The sequence below is a fragment of the Saccopteryx bilineata genome, chromosome 2 (assembly GCF_036850765.1).
Source record: "Saccopteryx bilineata isolate mSacBil1 chromosome 2, mSacBil1_pri_phased_curated, whole genome shotgun sequence".
NCBI lineage: Eukaryota > Metazoa > Chordata > Mammalia > Chiroptera > Emballonuridae > Saccopteryx > Saccopteryx bilineata.
This window is the reverse complement of record NC_089491.1, coordinates 104,642,647-104,661,444: the sequence shown is the minus strand read 5'-3', so window position 1 is coordinate 104,661,444 and position 18,798 is coordinate 104,642,647. Positions and strand designations below refer to the sequence as shown.

Sequence of the window (18,798 nt, the reverse complement as noted above, 5' to 3'; positions counted from 1 at the left end):
AGTATATAATTTAACTATATAGAAATAAACAACAGGCAAAATTCATAAGGTATTATTTACTTAAAGTTATTAAAATAAGAAATAAAATAATAATTTTTCCCAGTGAAAAAGCAATGAAGATAAGGACCTTTAAATGTTATGTGATGTTCTATTGTTTTGCTGTTTGATGGATTCACAAATATTCATAGTATTTTTATATAATGTGTTATACTTATTCTGTCTTATGTCTATGGAATATTTCATAGGGAAATATTTAGGAGATAATTTTCTTAAAGGATAATAGCAGAGTCACTAAGAGGGTCTATCTAAGTAGATACATTTTACTGTCAATTCAGAATATATGATAGTTTTAGTAAAATTTCATAATTAGATATCTAGCTTGGAGGTAGAGAAAAGTGTAACTTTTAATGTAGTAATAATTATTTACATTGCAGAAAACAGTTTTATCTGAATATTTCATCTATGACTATTCTATCATACCAAGTTCTCTTTACTACAAGAGAAGATTTAATTAATTAAAACATAACCTTTTTCATGGCTAAAAAATAAATCACATTTTTATTGGGATATATAATATAAAAATATTTCACTTCTACCTTAATATAAAATAATCATATTTCAAAATTTAATATTAATATTATTTAATATTTCTTCACTTCATTTGCTTAAACAATTTCCTATGTGGTTTTTGGTTTTTGTGGGCATTTTTCATTGTTCTTGCCTTGTCTTAATGATTCCAAAATTTAAAAGGGGTTGTGACATGGTCAATAAATTTGTTCAGGCCCTGGCCGGTTGGCTCAGTGGTAGAGCGTCGGCCTAGCGTGCGGAGGACCCGGGTTCGATTCCCGGCCAGGGCACACAGGAGAAGCACCCATTTGCTTCTCCACCCCTCCGCCGCGCTTTCCTCTCTGTCTCTCTCTTCCCCTCTCGCAGTCAAGGCTCCACTGGAGCAAAGATGGCCCGGGCGCTGGGGATGGCTCCTTGGCCTCTGCCCCAGGCGCTAGAATGGCTCTGGTCGCAAAAGAGCGACACCCCGGAGGGGCAGAGCATCGCCCCCTGGTGGGCAGAGCATCGCCCCTGGTGGGCGTGCCGGGTGGATCCCGGTCGGGCGCATGCGGGAGTCTGTCTGTCTCTCCCTGTTTCCAGCTTCAGAAAAATGAAAAAATAAATAAATAAATAAATAAATTTGTTCAGACCAGGAAATAGTCAAATAATGAAAAATATGCCTTTTTAAAGCACAAGAATGTTAGTCTTTGATTTTTTTTTATGATTTAGACTACTTTATGACTTTTTCTGAATGAAATCATAAAATTAAAATGACCATGTAAAGGTTTATGAAGCAACCCTGACCCAACATGGTGAAGCTAATGGCAAAATTGTTTCCTGAATCTTCTAAAATACCCGGAGGAAAACATTTTACACTATAAAGACAGACAGGAGGTCTTGGTAATTCATTTTTAGGGGAAGGGGGAACCCCCTCAGCTGTCAGCACATATATAAAAAGAAAAGTATCAGTGTTCAGTTATATTATAAATATTGCAAAATATATCTCAAACAACCACCTTAGCTATCATATCTTAGAAAGGAACAAATGAGAAAGACCTTGACAAAAATTAAAGTAAAATTATTACTAAAATTATGAACATCAATATTTTCTAGAACATTACGCATGTTCTGTCTTATTGCATTTCTTTTCTATAGAGGCACAAAATGAATGATAAAATTATTGAATCTTTGAATTAAATTTCTTTCACTATTCCAAGAAATAAAAATTTTACCATCTGAAAAATATGGATTAAGTGAATTAGAATCTATGATAACAATATATTAACAGAGTGTTTTCTCTAAGCATCCAAATAGATTTAGCGCTCTGCCATATATTCTTTAATATAAGTAGTTGAAACTTATCTATATAGCTCAGTGTATAAAAGTAAGCAACACTTTTGACCATAGATGTCTTACAGCAATTTTATTTGTATTATCCTCTGAGATAAATTGAGATCACAGGATTGAGAAAAGGAGGCTATATGATACGATTGGTGCAGTCACTGTATTTGAGCAATTTCTACAACCTGTCTTTCAAATATTATGTTATTATTATCTTGGTCATATTGTTTCTTATAGTGGTCATCATCAGGGAAACTCTGCTGCTTAGCAATGGCTAAAACGAGTTAGATTTTTTTCTTTTTTTTATCACATACAAAAAGAGGTGTAGATGGTAATAGATATAATAGCTTAATAATCTTGCAAGTCTTTTGCATGTGCAATTCTCATGGCCTTTTCCTAAGATCTGAAGATGCCTATCCTGGCTCTAGCAAAAATAACCTTAAATGGCAGGAAAAGGAGGGAATAATGTTTAAACTATAACTGTCCCTTTTATAAGGAGGCAAATACTTTCTCATGTGCACCTCTTGCAGTTTTTCATATATATCTTATTGTTCAGAACTCTGTCATGTGACCCCCTTCTAAAAACAATGAGGCTGAAACAGTAGATTAAACTATTTTTTAGAAATACAAAATCATTAAAAATACCTTTGAAAAGGTGCACCACTTCCAAAAAAGTTCACAGTAAACGTTTGCAATGTACATTTTTAAAAGTTTGCAATGTATATGCTTTCAAAAACTGCACCTGATTATTCTGGAAAATGTTCTAAAAACAGGTATTGCAGCTTGAAAAGCACTACACTAGAAAACTAGAAGTAAATATTCACAGAAAATTTGTAAACCTAAAATACTTCCTGTGAGAATGTACACCGATACCAATACACCGATAAGGCATATGACAGAGTGATGATGAGCGTTATCACTTTAGTAACTTTATTTTTGGTCTTGCTACTGCTATTAAATTTGTCTTTCCTACTAAGGCAATAGAATATCTTAAGGTAGATGATACTCATACATTTTGTTTTATAAAAATTGTTAGGTCATGAAAAAGAAAATTAAAAAGCATAATTTAATTGTAAAATTACTTATATCATCTTGAAAGAAATATGAATGTTATTCTATTATAATAGGTAAACTGTTTATTTAATAAAACCAAGGCAAATGTTTATTACTATGTTTAAGATATATAATATTCAGCTCTGAACTTATCAATGAAAATATAAAAATATTTAAAGCAAATATATTTTTTTTGAATCTGAAAAAAGCAACTTTTAGACCTTTCAAAAATTAAAAAAGTGCTTTCAAAAATTAAAAAAGTGCTCTTAACTGTGTCCTAGAAAATGTTTAAAATTTTTTTTGCATATCTATAACAATATATATAAAAATACCACTTTTTATTTAATTTTATTTATCAGACATATCCATAAATAGAAATAAAAATAAACTATTTCTTGGTTAGATATGAATTTATTTTAAAAGTAGCTCATAAATGCTAAAATACTTGGGTCAACTTCATATATATTCTGCTCAACCATTCTCAATATCAGATGGAGACTAAAACATGACCAGAATAATCTGTTTAATTTGTAATCCTTGTCTAACTCTCCCTTTGAAATAGAGTTGTGACTCACACTATCAAAAATAACTTCTTATTCACAATTTGACCCTTCAGTGGTCTCTTAATTTTCCTATAAATGAGTACATTCTTGCATTAAAGAGTATTATAAAATGTTGAATAATAAACATTAAAAAATAAAAGTAAAAATAGAAAGGTGAAATTAATTTAAATGATATATTTTATTTATCCCAATTTCCAAAGTATTGTAATTTTAATATGTACTTAGTGTATACTAATTAATAAGATATTTTATATATTTTTGTACCAATCTTTCAAAGTTCATCTTTTAGGATATATCTCATTTCAGATGAGCCGCGTTTCAAGTGCTCAATAGCAACTGTGGTAGTAGCAACTGTTATTGGACAGTACAGCTCCAGAGGATCTTTGAGGCTGCTATTCTGTTTCAGGTTGACTAAAGTAGAACTTCTATCTTCACTATCAAGCTAGGTTCTGGGTTAAAATAGTTTCATATAATTTGAGGTACGTGAAAAAGATGCATGCCTCAAAAGAACACGTAAGCGCTTGTACTTGGAGATAAATCAAGCATATATATTAAACTAAAATGTAGACTGGATATAAAAAAAATGAGATAATCATCACAAATCTGCTTTTAATTTTGAAATATTTGATACATGACCTCCAAACATTTCAGGACTAAGAAAATTTTTTTATACAATTCAAGAGTAGAGCATTATAGAAACAATAAAAGTAGGTATATACATAATAGATATTATATATGTATGATAACATGAGTAAAATGTCTAGTAAATATTTCTATATATTCTTGCATTAAGATTTTCCTTTTTGCCTGACCTGTGGTGGCGCAGTGGATAAAGCATCGACCTGGAAATGCTGAGGTTGCCGGTTCAAAACCCTGGGCTTGCCTGGTCAAGGCACATATGGGAGTTGATGCTTCCAGCTCCTCCCCCCTTCTCTCTCTCTGTCTCTCTCTCTCCCTCTCTCTCTCCTCTCTAAAAATGAATAAATAAAATAAAATAAAAAGATTTTCCTTTTTATAAAGTGCAGATAAATCATGTAAATTAGAGAGGAATTTAAGAGAATTTTAAAAGAAATAACAATGTTAATTAGGCAATTTTAAAGAAGATACAAGTCATTAAGTCCAAGGCCATCTAATTCTTCCACTGTTCCCAACATGACAGATCAATATCCAAGTTTTTTAAGAATTCTTTGCCAGTACATATTGCAAAGCTACAAGTATTGTTTACTGTTACACTGAGTCCTGGGGAGAAGTTTTATTCCAAAAATTCATTATGTCGCAAAGCTGTGTAAGTACTGTAGCCATAAGAGCCAAGGTTCAATGGTTCTAAGACTGACCAACAGCCCTGAAAAAAAAATCATCATAAAACAAAGGAGATATTTGTAAGAAGTGTTGCTATGGATACCACACTCTGACCACACAGTGCTATAGAACTGGTCAAATAAGCCAGCCTCGTAAGAGTAAACACCATGATGAAGAAGTCAGCCACCACTGGTTTCGATCTTAACAAGAGGAATGCTATACAAGTGAATATAATACTTGCTAACATTCTCGTGGGTAGTAAATCAGATGAAAGTTTTCCCAAATAATAAGATGACACACTGTCGTATTCCCTTACATATTCATGTATAAAGCACTCCTTCGTGGCCACAAATAGCTCCAGGGATTTCATACTACTAAAACATTGGCTGTTCGTCAGAAGAAGAGCACCCCAACTCTTTTCTGGATTCCCATGGGGACACTTTTTAGATCACAGAAAATAGGATTTATAACCAGTCCCAGGATGATTGTTATAATTACCTCCACTATAGATGTCTGGGGACTATCCAATATGTTTTGAAGGAATATTTGGAAGTCCAATTGACCTGATGATAGAAGGAGATGGCATAGCAATGTTCTTGAAGTTTTCACTGTTCATTTTCTGCACCTTTGATAGTTTATCTAACTCAACTTTTGTGTCTCTGAAGAAAGTTAAATTGACCTGGAACTTAGCTAATTTTTCTATGAGTGGCTTGTCTCTCTTAGAAGGCTCTTCAATCTCCTTGGCTTCACCATCTTCATCCTGTGTATTTAATACCACAGCAGAGGAGTCTTCATTAAGGACATCCAGGAAGAAGTCTGCAGAATTATTTTAGGGCTCATGATGGTAATCAGCTGATGCAAATACCCTAGGCCCCCTGAGCAGGCCCATGGAACATCAGACTGAAGCCAATAAGATGAAGCTATCAGACAACTTGAAGATGGAATAATGAGGCTGATGAGCAGAGAAGATAATGGTTCATCTCTGTTTAGACATTCTTCTTCAGGAGCAAAAGAAAAATGTTTGCTGAGCGTGAGTCTAAACCAGTTGTGGGCATATGCAGGAACAAAACGCATGGATTATAACAAGCTCCATTCCAATATTAGTCTTTTTTCTTTCTCCTCTAGACACATAATGATAAAGTGAGTTCCAACTTTGAGATCTTTCACTTTAGCCAGACCTCACTCTTTAATGACCATGTTCATTCATTCATATTTTATTTTTCATTTTTTTATCTATTTCCCTTTTACTCTCTTCTTCTCCCACTTCCCTTTTCCTCCTGCAATCTGTACACTGTTGTCTGCATTTATAAGTTTATTTTCCTTTGCTTAATTCTTTCACCTTTTTCAACCAGCCACACAGGCCCATTTATTGTGATGGCTGTCAGTCTGTTCTCGGTATCTATGAATCTACTTCTATTTTGTTCCTTAGAGTCCACATATAAGTGAAATCAATATGACACTTGTCTTTCTCTGACTGGCTTAGCATCATAGATTCCAGGCCCATACATACTGTTGCAAAAGTTAAGATTTTCTTATCTATAGCTTGTAAGGTATTTTTCTCCACTGAGAAGGAAGGAAGGGGCGTAGTCACTAAGTGTGGAATAGTAAAGGCTTTATTCGGTACAGAGCTTTCCTTGGACAAGATTCACTGGCCTGGAAGATGGAGGTCAGGAAAATCGCACATGGAGAGACCACATGGGTAAATTTAAAAAGGGGTCCCTCTAGGGAAGTTGGGCTAATATGACATAGAGAAATCTCACTGGCTGACAGTCGTTTTTTTTCCAAGGACTCCTAGGAAGTTTCTTTTGGCGCGCTTGGCTGTGGGCAGTCCTAGCCAAAGTTCGTGGGCCTAGGTTTCCCACGTGACCATCCTTCATTATCCACCAACCTTACATTCCAATCTTTTTTTAAGATTTTTTATTTATTCATTATAGAGAGGGGAGAGAGAGAGAGAGAGAGGGAGGGAGAAGGGGGGAGGAGCAGGAAGCATCAACTCCCATATGTGCCTTGACCAGGCAAGCCCAGGGTTTTGAACCGGCAATCTCAGCCGTTTCCAGGTTGATGCTTTATCCACTGCGCCACCACAAGTCAGGCACATTCCAATCTTTTTGTGTTAATAAGGGGTGCCGCTTATTCATCTGGCTACTTCCTGCTGAATAGGGGCATTGTGGGGAGGGGGAGATCGGAAGGTGGTGGTTTTGAGGGATGTCAGTAGGAACATCCGTTTGGCCATGGGTTGAGAAACTTCACTGGTGCGATTCTGTAAGAATTTTTTTTAAAAAGAGAGAGGCAAATATGAGTTATACGCTGATAATTAGAAGAAGATTTAGGTAGGATAGGGGCAGCCCAGGTAAGAATAGGTGGCTGCTATTAGGAATTAAGCAGATTGTAAGAGGAGAGATTTTTGCTTAATTTTTCTTGCAGACAGTTCAGATTGAAGCTTCTTTTATCAGGCCAGTCTTACTGAACAGCATTGCTCCCTGCTTCAGCTCACTCTGGTGGCAGGTTCCTGGTGGGAAGGGCAGGAGCAACAGGAGGGTCTGCATGGCCCAATTTTTTGGTGAGCCACAGACGAGTAAGGCCCAGTGGTTCTGACTCCCAGCAATCCTGTATGGGAGCAAGTTTGAGGCAAGAGACATGGTACCAAGGTGTTTGCCCTAGGAGCTTGGCTGCAGTAGGAGTAGTCAGTATTACCGTATGGGGTCCCATCCACCTGGGCTGCAGGGAGCCAGGCTGGAGCTCCCTTAGAAGAATGCTGTCTCCTGGTTGGAGGGGGACTGCTGGCTGTGTTTCATCTGGACCCCCTATGGGAGGAAGGGTCCAGTCCATGTGTTCCTGAGGAGATGGTGAAGCAAAGACAGAAAGGGGAGGTATGTAGTAAGAGGAGGGGCGTTGACAGGTAAGCTGTGATTAATTAGGAATAGTCTACCATAAACCAGCTCAAAGGGGCTAAGTCCAGTGGGGTTTCGCGGGGTTGCCCTGATTCTGGTGAGTGCCAGGGGGAGGAGGTTTGGCCAGGAGAGCCTGGTTTCAATGGAGAGTTTAGTTAGCTGACTCTTCAGGATGCCATGGGCCCTCTCCACCTTACCCGATGATTGAGGGTGATAGGGTATGTGGAGCTTCCAGGTGATGTTGAGAGAGGTGGCAACCTACTGGACTATTTGGGCAGTGAAGGCTGGGCCGTTGTCTGACTGGATGGTAGTCGGCAATCCAAACCACGGGATGATGTTTTCAACGAGAATGGAGGCAATGGTGTCTGCTGTCTCTCGAGAAGTTGGAAAGGCTTCTATCCATCCTGAAAAGGTGTCAACAAAAGTTAAGAGATAACAGAGTTTTTTGTGAGGGGGCATATGAGTGAAGTCAATCTGCCAATCCTGGCCTGGCACGTGCTCCCCTCAGCTGATGAGTAGGGAAGCGGGGGCGGAGTCCCCCTTGTGTAGAGGCTTTGGAACAGACAGCACATGCTGCGTGCACCTTTTCAATAGTCTGCTGGAGGCCTGGGAAGAAAAAGAGTGGTTGTAAGAACCGATAGAGAGCTTTTGGCCCTATATGTAAGGAACAGTGGATATCAGAAAGGAGAGTTTCAGCCTGTCCTTTTGGTAAGGCAATTCTATCTCCAAGAAATATCCATCCCTGGTTGCACATGTCTCCACCCTTTTTGAGGAGGGTCTGTTCTTCCTCAGGAGTGTAGGAAGGTTTCAAGGAGGTGGAGAGAAACATGAGAGGAGAGGGGGAGGCTCCCAGGGTGAGGTTTTGAGCTGTTGCATCGGCCCGAGCATTTCCGAAGGCCACCGGGTCCTGAGAGGTTTGATGGCCCCTACAATGTACCACAGCCACCTCAGCGGGAAGTTGTAATGCCTGCAAAAGTTTAGAAAGGAGGGTAGCATTGATTATGGGGGAGCCCCTGGTAGTGAGGAAGCCCCTTTCCTTCCAGAGGGCAGAGTGGCTGTGGGTGATAAGAAAAGCATATTTAGAGTCAGTATATATAGTTACGTGTTTTCCCTGGGCCAGAGTGAGTGCCCATGTGAGGGCAATCAGCTCTGCTTTCTGGGAGGTGGTGCCCTCTGGCAGCTGTTAAGCTTCTAGGGTGGAGGAGGTGGTGACCACCACGTAGGCTGCCTGTCATCATCCATCAGGTGCCTGTACCGAGCTCCCATATACAAAGAGTATTAGATCTGGATCTTTTAAAGGAGAATCTGATAATCCATCTCGAGGCCTGTTGAGGAAATCTATTAGTTCCATACAGGAGTGGGTGGGTTCCAGAAGTGTCACTGGAGCTGGCAGTAGAGGGCTGGGTTGAGTCTGGGAGAGGGTAAAAGAGTGACTGAAGGGTTTTCAATGAACAGGAGGTGAAATTCTTGTAGGCGGAAGGACTTAATAGAGAAAGAGATTTCTGTGAAAGGAGGTCAGTAAGCCTGTGGGAGGAGAATACAGTGATGGGTTGGGAAAGGGTGAGCGTAGTAGCCTCCTTGGTGAGTTCAGCTGCTGCGCCCAATGCCCGGAGGCAGGGCTGCCAGCCTTTGACAGTGGTGTCCAGTTGTTTAGAGAGATATGCCACAGGGCGGTATGTAGGCCCCACAGGTTGAGTTAACATGCCAACAGCATTACCGTGCTTTTCATCAGTGAAAAGATGGAAGGGGTGTCTGGAGTTGGGTAAAGCGAGAGAGGGAGAGGAGATGAGGGCATCTTGAAGGGTAGAAAGCCCTTTTGACGGTGTTGGGGGATGTGAGAGGTCCCATAGAAGTCTCTTTTGCAGCCTCGTAGAGGGGTTTGGCTAAGAGAGCAAAATTGGGAATTTAGTGTCTAAAGAAGCCTATTAGACCAAGGAAAGAAAGAATCTGATCAGCGGTGGTAGGTGGTTGGAGACTGCGGATGGTCTGAGTTCGATCTAGGGTGAGACCTCAGGTGGTGGGAGTCAAGGCAATGCCCAGATAGACTACAGACTGAGAGTAAAGTTGAGCCTTAGTAGGGGAGACACAATATCCCTTCATGGCAAGAAAGTTAAGAAGGATAGCTGTGTGTCTTCTTGAGGCATACAGGGAGGGACTGCAGAGAAGTAAGTCATCTACATATTGTAAGAGAGTAATAGTCTCGAGATCGCATGCAGCTAAATCCCGAGCCAGAGCCTGTCCAAACAGGTGTGGGCTGTCTCTGAACCCCTGGGGCAGGACGGTCCATATAAGCTGTATTAGTGTCCGGATCAGTCCAAGTAAAGGCAAACATAAAGTAAGAGTCAGGGTGTAGAGGAATGGTAAAGAAGGCATTCTTGAGATCTAGGACTGTGAAGTGAGTGGTGTCTGACGGAATGTGTGAGAGTAACATGTAAGGATTAGGGACTACTGGATGGAGGGGAATTTCTGCCTCATTGATTAGGCATAAGTCTTGTACAAGGTGATAAACTCCTGAAGGTTTTCAAACAGGAAGGATGGGGGTATTGCAGGGAGAGTCCGTGGGGATGAGTAAGCCTTGGTTTAAGAGGCGGGTAATTATGGGTTTAAGGCCCTGGCAGTGACTTGCTGAAATAGGGAATTGGGGCCTAGATGGAAATTGGAAGGGATTCTTTAAGCGAATGTGTACAGGTGGGTGGTGGGTTGCTACCACAGGGGTAGAAGTGTCCCAGACTTGAGGGTTGACAACATCTGGTGGAATAGGAGGTGTGACCGGGTTAGGGTGATCTGTGGTAGTGGTAGGAGTAGGTGGGAAAATGTTGTCAGCTGGATAGTGGCTCCGAGACTATGTAGAATGTCCCAACCCAGAAGGGGTACAGGGCACGATGGCATAACTAAGAAGGAGTGCGAAAAGGGGATTCCATCCAAACTGCATGTCAGAGGTGGTGTGCGAAGAGGAGAAGTAGGGGTCCCATCCACTCCCATAACCGAAACCTGTGAGGGAACTAGAAGTCCACAGTGTGATGGCAAAACAGAGAAGGTAGCTCCTGTGTCCACAAGAAATGATATGGACTTACCCGCTACCTGTAGCATCACCCGTGGCTCAGAGAGAGTAATGGGGGTCTCCAAGTCCGGACCGCATCAGTCATCTGTGAGGCCTAGGAATTCAAATGATGGCCCTGCCTGGCTGGCTTGGCCTCCCATCGGAGCGGCCTGTCCTCCACGTAGAGACATCGAGGATGAGCCTGCTGCCAAAAGGAGACAATCGCTCCACCAGTGACTGGGCTGCTTGCACTTATAAGGGGCAGGGCTTAGTGGGCGGCCTCTGGCAGAGGCACTGTCGGGACCAATGACCCTCCTTGCCACACTTACACTTAAAGCAAGCTCCTGGTGGGGATCCTCTTGGCGGTCCAGACCTAGGTCGAGCACCCTCTGTGCCTTGCCCTTGTTGCTCTGCCGGCCTTAGAGCTGCCACAAGAGCCAGGGTGTAGAGTGATACCTTCTGCTGCATGCAGGCCTGGCGTTCAGCCTCAGCCTGTTCCTCTCGACTGTTAAAAACCTTAAATGCCATGTTCATCAGGTCTCGGATAGGGGCCTGAGGACCCTCTTCTCTCTTTTTAAGTTTCCTTCAAATGTCCAGAGCCATTTGGGAAATAAAGTGAGTGGCTAATACAGTGCCCCGGCATTGGAGGTAGGGTTTAAATGAGTGTGAGGATCATAGCGTCAGTGAGGTGATTTAAGAAGAGAGCCGGATTTTCCTCAGGTCCTTGAGTAATTTCCCTTAATTTGTCATAGTTAACTACCTTTTGTGCTGCATCCTGCATGCCAGCTACAAGACATTCAATCATTTGGTCTCGTCGTCTCCTACCTGTTTGTTCCGCCTGGTAATTCCAGTTGGGGTCCGTGTCAGGGACCGCCTCTGGGCCCACTGGCATGTGAGGGTTTGAGGCGTGGACCTTATCTGCATGAGCTTGTGCCGCCATCCGGATTCGGTCCCTTTCATCAGGGGTAAGGGTAGAAGACATAATAATATAGAGATCATGCCAAGTGAGGTCATATGCCTGAGTGAGATACTAAAATTCCTTGGTATAGTTGGTAGGATTAGAAGAGTAAAAGCCCAAGCACTTTTCAATTGCAGACAGATCAGAGAGGGAGAAAGACACATGAACCCAAACAACTCCTTCTGCTCTGGCCAGAGGAGAGTGCAGAGGAGAGGGCAGAGGAGGTTGGCTTCCTCTTGTGGCCTGGAGTGAGATTGGGTGTGAGCGCTGACTGGAGAGGAGAGAGAGAGAGCGTCATTTGCAGGTGGGGAAGCAGGATCTAGCAAAGAGAGGAGAGCAGTCCGATGGGACCGAGGGAGCTGAGGGAGTCTTGCAAGAGGAGAAGCGAGTTCCTCGGGGGAGTGGGCAAAGGAGGAGAGATCTGGAGTGGAGGGTTTAGCTGAGGTTTCTCTGGCCAAGAGGATGTGCATTGTAGAGCAACCACCACAGAGTTTAGGATGAGAACGTAGATGCCAATACCTCGGAATATAAGGGATTTCTGACCACTTTCCAGCCTCCTGGCAATAATTCCGTAAATCAGTAAGGATGTTAAAATTGAAAGTCCCTTCCTGAGGCCACCTGGTCTGGTTATCCAGTGGTTATTGTGGCCAGGCTATGCTACAGAAGAATATTAGTTTCTTCTTTTTTAGGGAACGATCAATGTTTGAGAGATTCCAGATTAGGCACCCAGGGGTGTTTTAGAGTCAGGTTTGGATCCCTTTGCCCCCATGGTCACCCTCAGTTCTTGGAGCAGTCAGATTTGAGTATTAGCATCCTAAATCTCAAGGTCTGGCCATGGACGGAAAAGGTAAAGTGTATGTGCTCCAGACGTCTCCGAAAGCACATGCACTTGGTCGGAAAAGAAGTCCCTGACGCAGCTGTGGTTTTGGACAGGGATTCTCAGAGGAAAGAACTGAGGCGGGGGAGGCTGGAGGTGGGGAACTTACCACACCGTGAGCCAAAGTAGATAGAAGGTCGGAGATCCTGGTTCTTACTCAGAGGGAAGGGGAGAGGAGTGGTCCTTGAAGACTTCTAACTCCTCCCAGGATTTTGGCACCAAAATGTAAGGTATTTTTCCCTGCCGAGAAGGAAGGAAGGGGTGTAGCCACCAAGTGTAGAATAGTAAAGGCTTTATTCAGTACAGTGCATTCCTTGGATAAGATTCACTGGCCTGGAAGATGGAGGTCAGGAAAATCGCACATGGAGAGACCGCATGGGTAGATTTAAAAAGGGGTCCCTCTAGGGAAGTCGGGCTAATATGATGTAGAGAAATCTCACTGGCTGACAGTCAGTCACTTTTTTCCCAAGGACTCCTAGGAAGTTTCTTTTGGCACGCTTGGCTATGGGCGATCCTAGCCAAAGTTCACGGGCCTAGGTTCCCCACGTGACCATCCCTCATTATCCACCTACCTTACATAGCTGAGTAGCATTTTATTGTATAATTGTACCACAGCTTTTTTATCCACTCATCAACTGATGGACACTTGGGCTGTTTCCAAATCTTGGCTATTGTAAATAACAGTGCAATGAACATGGGGGTGGATATATTCTTTTCAATTAGTGTTTCAGAATTCTTTGGTTATATTTTCAGAAGTGAAATTGCTGAACCATTTGGCAGTTTTATTTTTAATTTTTGAAGTAACTCAATACTGCTTTCTATAGTGGCTATATCAATTGGCATTCCCACTAATAGCACACAAAAGTTCCCTTTTCTCCACATTCTTGCCAAAACTTGTTTTTTGTTGATTTTATTGATGACAGTCATGTTGACAAGTGGCAGGCAATATCTCATTGTCATTTTAATTTACAATCATTTTATGATTAGTAATGTTGAGCATATTTTCATGTATCTATTAGCCAACTCTATGCTTTTTTTGGAGAAGTGTCTATTCAGGTTTTTTGCCCATTTTTAAATTAAATTGTTTGATTTTTGATGTTGAGTTTTATAAGTTTTTTGTAAATTTTGGATTTTAAGCCTTTATCAGGTGTATCAGTGAATATGTTCTTCCATTCAATGGGTTGGTCTTTTCATTTTGTTGATTGTTTCTTTTGCTGTAAAAAAATAACATTTTTAGTCTGATGTAGTCTGATTTATTTATTCTTCTTTTATTTCCCTTGCCTGAGATGATATATCAGAAAAAATATTGCTTCAAAAAATGTCTGAGATTTTATTGCTTATATATTTCTCTTGAATTCTTATGATTTTTGACTCTATCATTTAATCTTTTAATCCATTTGAGACAACTGTAAATTGTCTCTCATGGTCAGAGTTCCCATCATAACATCATCTTGTACCACATCACTTGAGTTACTTTTAAAATTGACAAATTGAGGTGCTCATTTATCAAAACATTTCTAGATAATACCTTGAATTTTTCCTTGCAGCTAAGATACCTAACAACAAAGATTTACGTCTACCTGTGGGTCTCAGAATGGCATTGAAACCAGGTCTTATGATCCCATTACTACTCATAAGTATTATTTTCTCAACTGCTTTTTGACCAAATAGAAAGCCACTCTTAATTTTTACTCATAGTAGATATTATGAAAACTTAACACAGCTCCTTCAGCAAATGTGTTCATATTGTTGGAGGTTATCTCAGAAAGGTCATTTGTGTTTCCTTATGGCATCAGGATAAAAACTTACTCATTACTGGAAAATATCTGGAGAAATTTTGCCTTTCTTGTCTGGCCTAGATAGATTTGGTCACCACTGGTGGCCTGTGCCCTCCATGAAATATTTTTAAGTAAAAATAGTTACAAAGACATTATGTCTGTTATGACCTCATGTTGGTAAATTAAAAATGTTTATATTTATTTGAGCATGTATATAATAAAAAAGTTGAAAAACTATAGATCAAATTAAAATGTAATATATGAGTCTCTGATTTCTAAAAAATATTGCATTTTTTCATATGCTTAGCTATGTTTTTAAATGGTACAATTTTTTGTTCATAAAATAAAATATGGAATAACCATATACATGAATAGATAACTTGAAAAGCTTTCCATTATAAACATTTAGGTATATAAGACAAGTTCTATCAAATATCTTGTATATGCATAATAGACATCATATAAAGCAAAGCACAATTTCTCATTTTCTGCACTTATGAAAGAGTTCAAAATAAGCTTAACAAACCTTCAATGGTAAGGTTGGTGTTGTTGCTTCTCTACGATGATGGGTATGTGAGGATGGATGGGGGCTGTTTTTATAAGTTAGCACACTGAGTTTTAGCAGGAAAATAAATATAAAATTACATCCTAAAGTAATTGCATTTGTATGAAAACACACTCTAAACCCAGAGTGCAGAAGAGATTCAAGGTAATGCATTTAAAATTTTTAGCTCATAAGTTTACAAAGCTTACTAGGATTTCTATTGCTGCATAACAAATTCTCACAATACTACTAGCTTAAAAGAACCTTATATCCATGAGTTTTATGGGTTTAGAATTCAGAAATAGAATAGTAGAAGTTTTTTATTTGTTGCATGATGTCTTGGGCATATGCCTATGAAGAACTGACCAATAGGGATGACTCCAGGATGATGGTTGAAATCAACCAAAGAGTCTTCACATGTTTGTGAGTTGACTTTGGTTGCTGTGTAGGAACTCAGAAAGAATTCACAGGAACACTAATATGTGGTCTTTTCATGGGCTTACCCACTTAATGAAGACCCCAAGGTCCCACCCAAAGTAAAGTGTCCCAGCAAACAAGTCAGAATCAACATTAGCTTTTATGACATAAAAATTTCAGAAGTCACTACATTATTTGTTAAATGTGAGTTTTATATAAGCAAAGATTTAAAGGAAGAGGACAGAGAAACTACCTCAATGAGAAGAGTGTTAAAGGACTGTGGATATACTTTAAAACTGCCACAGTCTGAATTTTGGCTATAAGTTACTTTGATATTCCTCCCAATTGCAAAACATACCTTCTCCCAAGATCCCTCAAAACTTTTAATTCATTACCACATCAAGCTCAGTATCAAGGTCCAGGATCTCATATTCTAAATCAGAGCCAAGTCAGATGAATTTCTTCAGATATACTTTCTCTTGATATGAAGACCTGTGAAGCAAAAACAAAACAAAAATAAAAACACATTTTCTGCCCCCCTGCCCAAACCCCTCTCATAAACATATGCGACATCTACAGTAAGACAGACTTTGGAAAACTGCTATTGGCACATCCACTTAATTTGTAATTTAAAAGGTTACAAATCATAAGCTTAAACTATAAAATTACAAAACATGTTAGGAAACAATTGAAAATGATAAAATATAACAAATGTCAACTAAAAGTATGTTTAGAATGCCAAGAATTTACAGGTATTATATATGGTAAATTAAATATTAATACAATTAAAATTAAAATAAAAATTTTAAATATAATCTACCATATGGCACTGGATATTGGTTTAAAATAAAGAATTTTAAGAATAAAAATATTATTAAATTTAAAACACATCGCTTGGGTAAAAGAGCAGTTTGTGCTAAAACTGAAGACAGTTAACTAGAATAAATGACTAAGAAGAATTCAGATTAGTGGGGAAAAGTAAAAACAAAAATATGTGTGGTTTGAGAGACTTGTGGGATAAAATTATACAGTATAACATATTCCAGTGGAGTCTCCTTAAGAAAAACAGGTCAATACGTGATGTGATAATAAGTGAAAATATTCAGGAGTTATCTTAAATTTTTGGATTCTAAAGCTATAATCAGTCCCAAATGAGAATAAATAACAATCAACTTATACCTAGAAATATTCTAAACTTCAGAGACCCTTATAAGCAGCCTGGAGAAAGAGAACAACTACAAACAAACTATAAGCTTGACCTTAAAATTGACATAGACAAAACATCAAAACAATATTATATATTCATAGTTCTCAGAGAAAAATAATTATTAGTATAGCATTACAACTCAAGTACACTACCAGGAGGAGTGGGCATAAAAAAGACATTTTCTAGAGAAACTGTGAATGAGAGTCTGCCATTCATAGAAATTCATAAAAAAAGTCTTACCAAGGATATCATTTAGGAGAAGGAAATCTCCACATACTTCAAAGCAATAAATACTAGGTAAAGTAATGATTAAAAGATCTGTTAAACAATTGGATAAATCTAATTAAAGCTTACTAATTTTTAAGATATAAAAATTATGTACAGAAAAATTGTCTGAAACAGGGAGCAGTGGAATAATTAGAGGAAATTGATAATAAGCATATTCTATTTATCTTTGGAGGAAAATAATCATAACAACTAACTTTAAACTGTCAAAAAATTATGCTTATTAAAATTGCTGAAATATCAAGAAAGTAAGAGAAAGGAGATAAAAGTGGGAATAATCTGTTGTTTTACCCCAATACATTCAATTAAAAAATTATAGAAGACAAGAATTTGATAAATTCTTTCATGACAAAAAGTTGGATAAAATATAGCAAACATCATTGCACATGTATACTAAATTCTGAGTAGTGTAAGTGCAACCCCTCAGTTCAAGAAACATAGAATAAATCAAACACTAGAGTAGAAAGTGAGAACAGATTAGCAGCTGTGCTAGGAGGCATGCCCTTTATAGTGATAACCAAAGGTTTAGCTGATAATGGTCCAAAGACAACATGTAAGCTGAAAACTTGGGCAGAACGTGTTTGCTGATGCCTCAGCTGTGCTTGGTGACATTTGTTGATAGTGGTAACCAAAGAGCCTGAGTGCTAATGGTCATGGAGGTGCAGGGTTAAGGTAGGATGTAGGAATTTGAGAAACAGATTCTGGCATTAAGCCTGGATTTTCAAAGGGTCTCTGTCTTCTGTGTAAATGTGGACAAAAAATGGAAATGCCCACCTTCAAAAGGAAATAAAAGAAAATATTGTCTGTTTCAGTTTTGGTTGTGGATAGGGTAGAAAGAAAAAACTCTCTCTGACATTTTGTGACCACATGTTTCCATTCACATGTGTTTTGTGTTAATATTTCTACTACTTTACATGAGAGGTCTAGGAACTCAGACAACACAGGATTTCTGAGATAAAGTTCAACCAAATATAAACTTTAATCTAAAATAACAAAATACAAGATGAAGCAAGCTACCATGATGTCAGTAGCAGAGATAAACAAATAACACCATTAATCTATCAAGAACCGAAAAATATTTATAGGATTATTAAATGGAGAGTATGTGGTATAGACTAGTTAGTTGCTCTCCCAATTTAGTTCATCTTCCTCTTGGATTCTGAGATGCAATGATTGCATTACCAAGTTTCTCTTGTGGTTGTCTATGGTCATATGACCAACTTTTGGCCTATTGAATGTGTTTAAGAATCATGTACGTCATTTCCAGGCCTAGTTGATATAAACATCTAACTTGCCATCCTACATTTTTTTTTTCACATTCTTATAGGATGCAGAGGACAGAATTAGTTTGGAGAAGTGGGACTCAAGATGCTGAAATTATATACTAGAATAGGCACATGGAAGAACACCCAGCACCAAACACCTGATTGATGTAATACATTTACATTTTCAAGGAATATGTGGCACAGAGATTGGTCTGTAGTTGCAGCAATAGCTAGCAGTAAGCAAATTAATAAACTATACAAGTATTTATATATGACTAAATCAATAAAGGAGATATTCAAAGTAAAAAAAATCTAAATTTTTCTTTCCTTCTCAGTAAGGATCAGAAAGATTTGGAAAAGAATCAAAGCAAATACATATAAATTAAATTTTTAGTAATTAAATTTAAATACAGCATTTAATAGTTTTAAGTTCAGATTAATTGGAATTGAAGGGAGTAGTAAATGAGAAGCATTATCCAGAATACAAGTTATGCAGAATGTAGAACAAAGATATAAAATGGTGGGAAAGTGATAGAATAGGAGACATGGAGAAATGCCAAAGTACTTTTTATAAGGGTTTTTAAACAAGAAGAGAGAAAGAGAGGAGAGGCACAATTTTATGACATAAGGAATGAGAATGTTTCAGTTCTGATGAAAGGACCATGTTAAGGAAGCACAATATACTCCAAACAGGTAATAAGAAATCTATACTTGCCTGACCTGTGGTGGCGCAG

The 18,798-nt window shown here is 38.8% G+C and overlaps 1 pseudogene; it reads right to left on the bottom strand.

Moving 5' to 3' along the window:
• Positions 1-4,632: 4,632 nt before the first annotated feature.
• Positions 4,633-6,005, bottom strand: LOC136322288 (broad substrate specificity ATP-binding cassette transporter ABCG2 pseudogene; annotated as a pseudogene).
• Between the last annotated feature and the right edge of the window lie 12,793 nt (positions 6,006-18,798).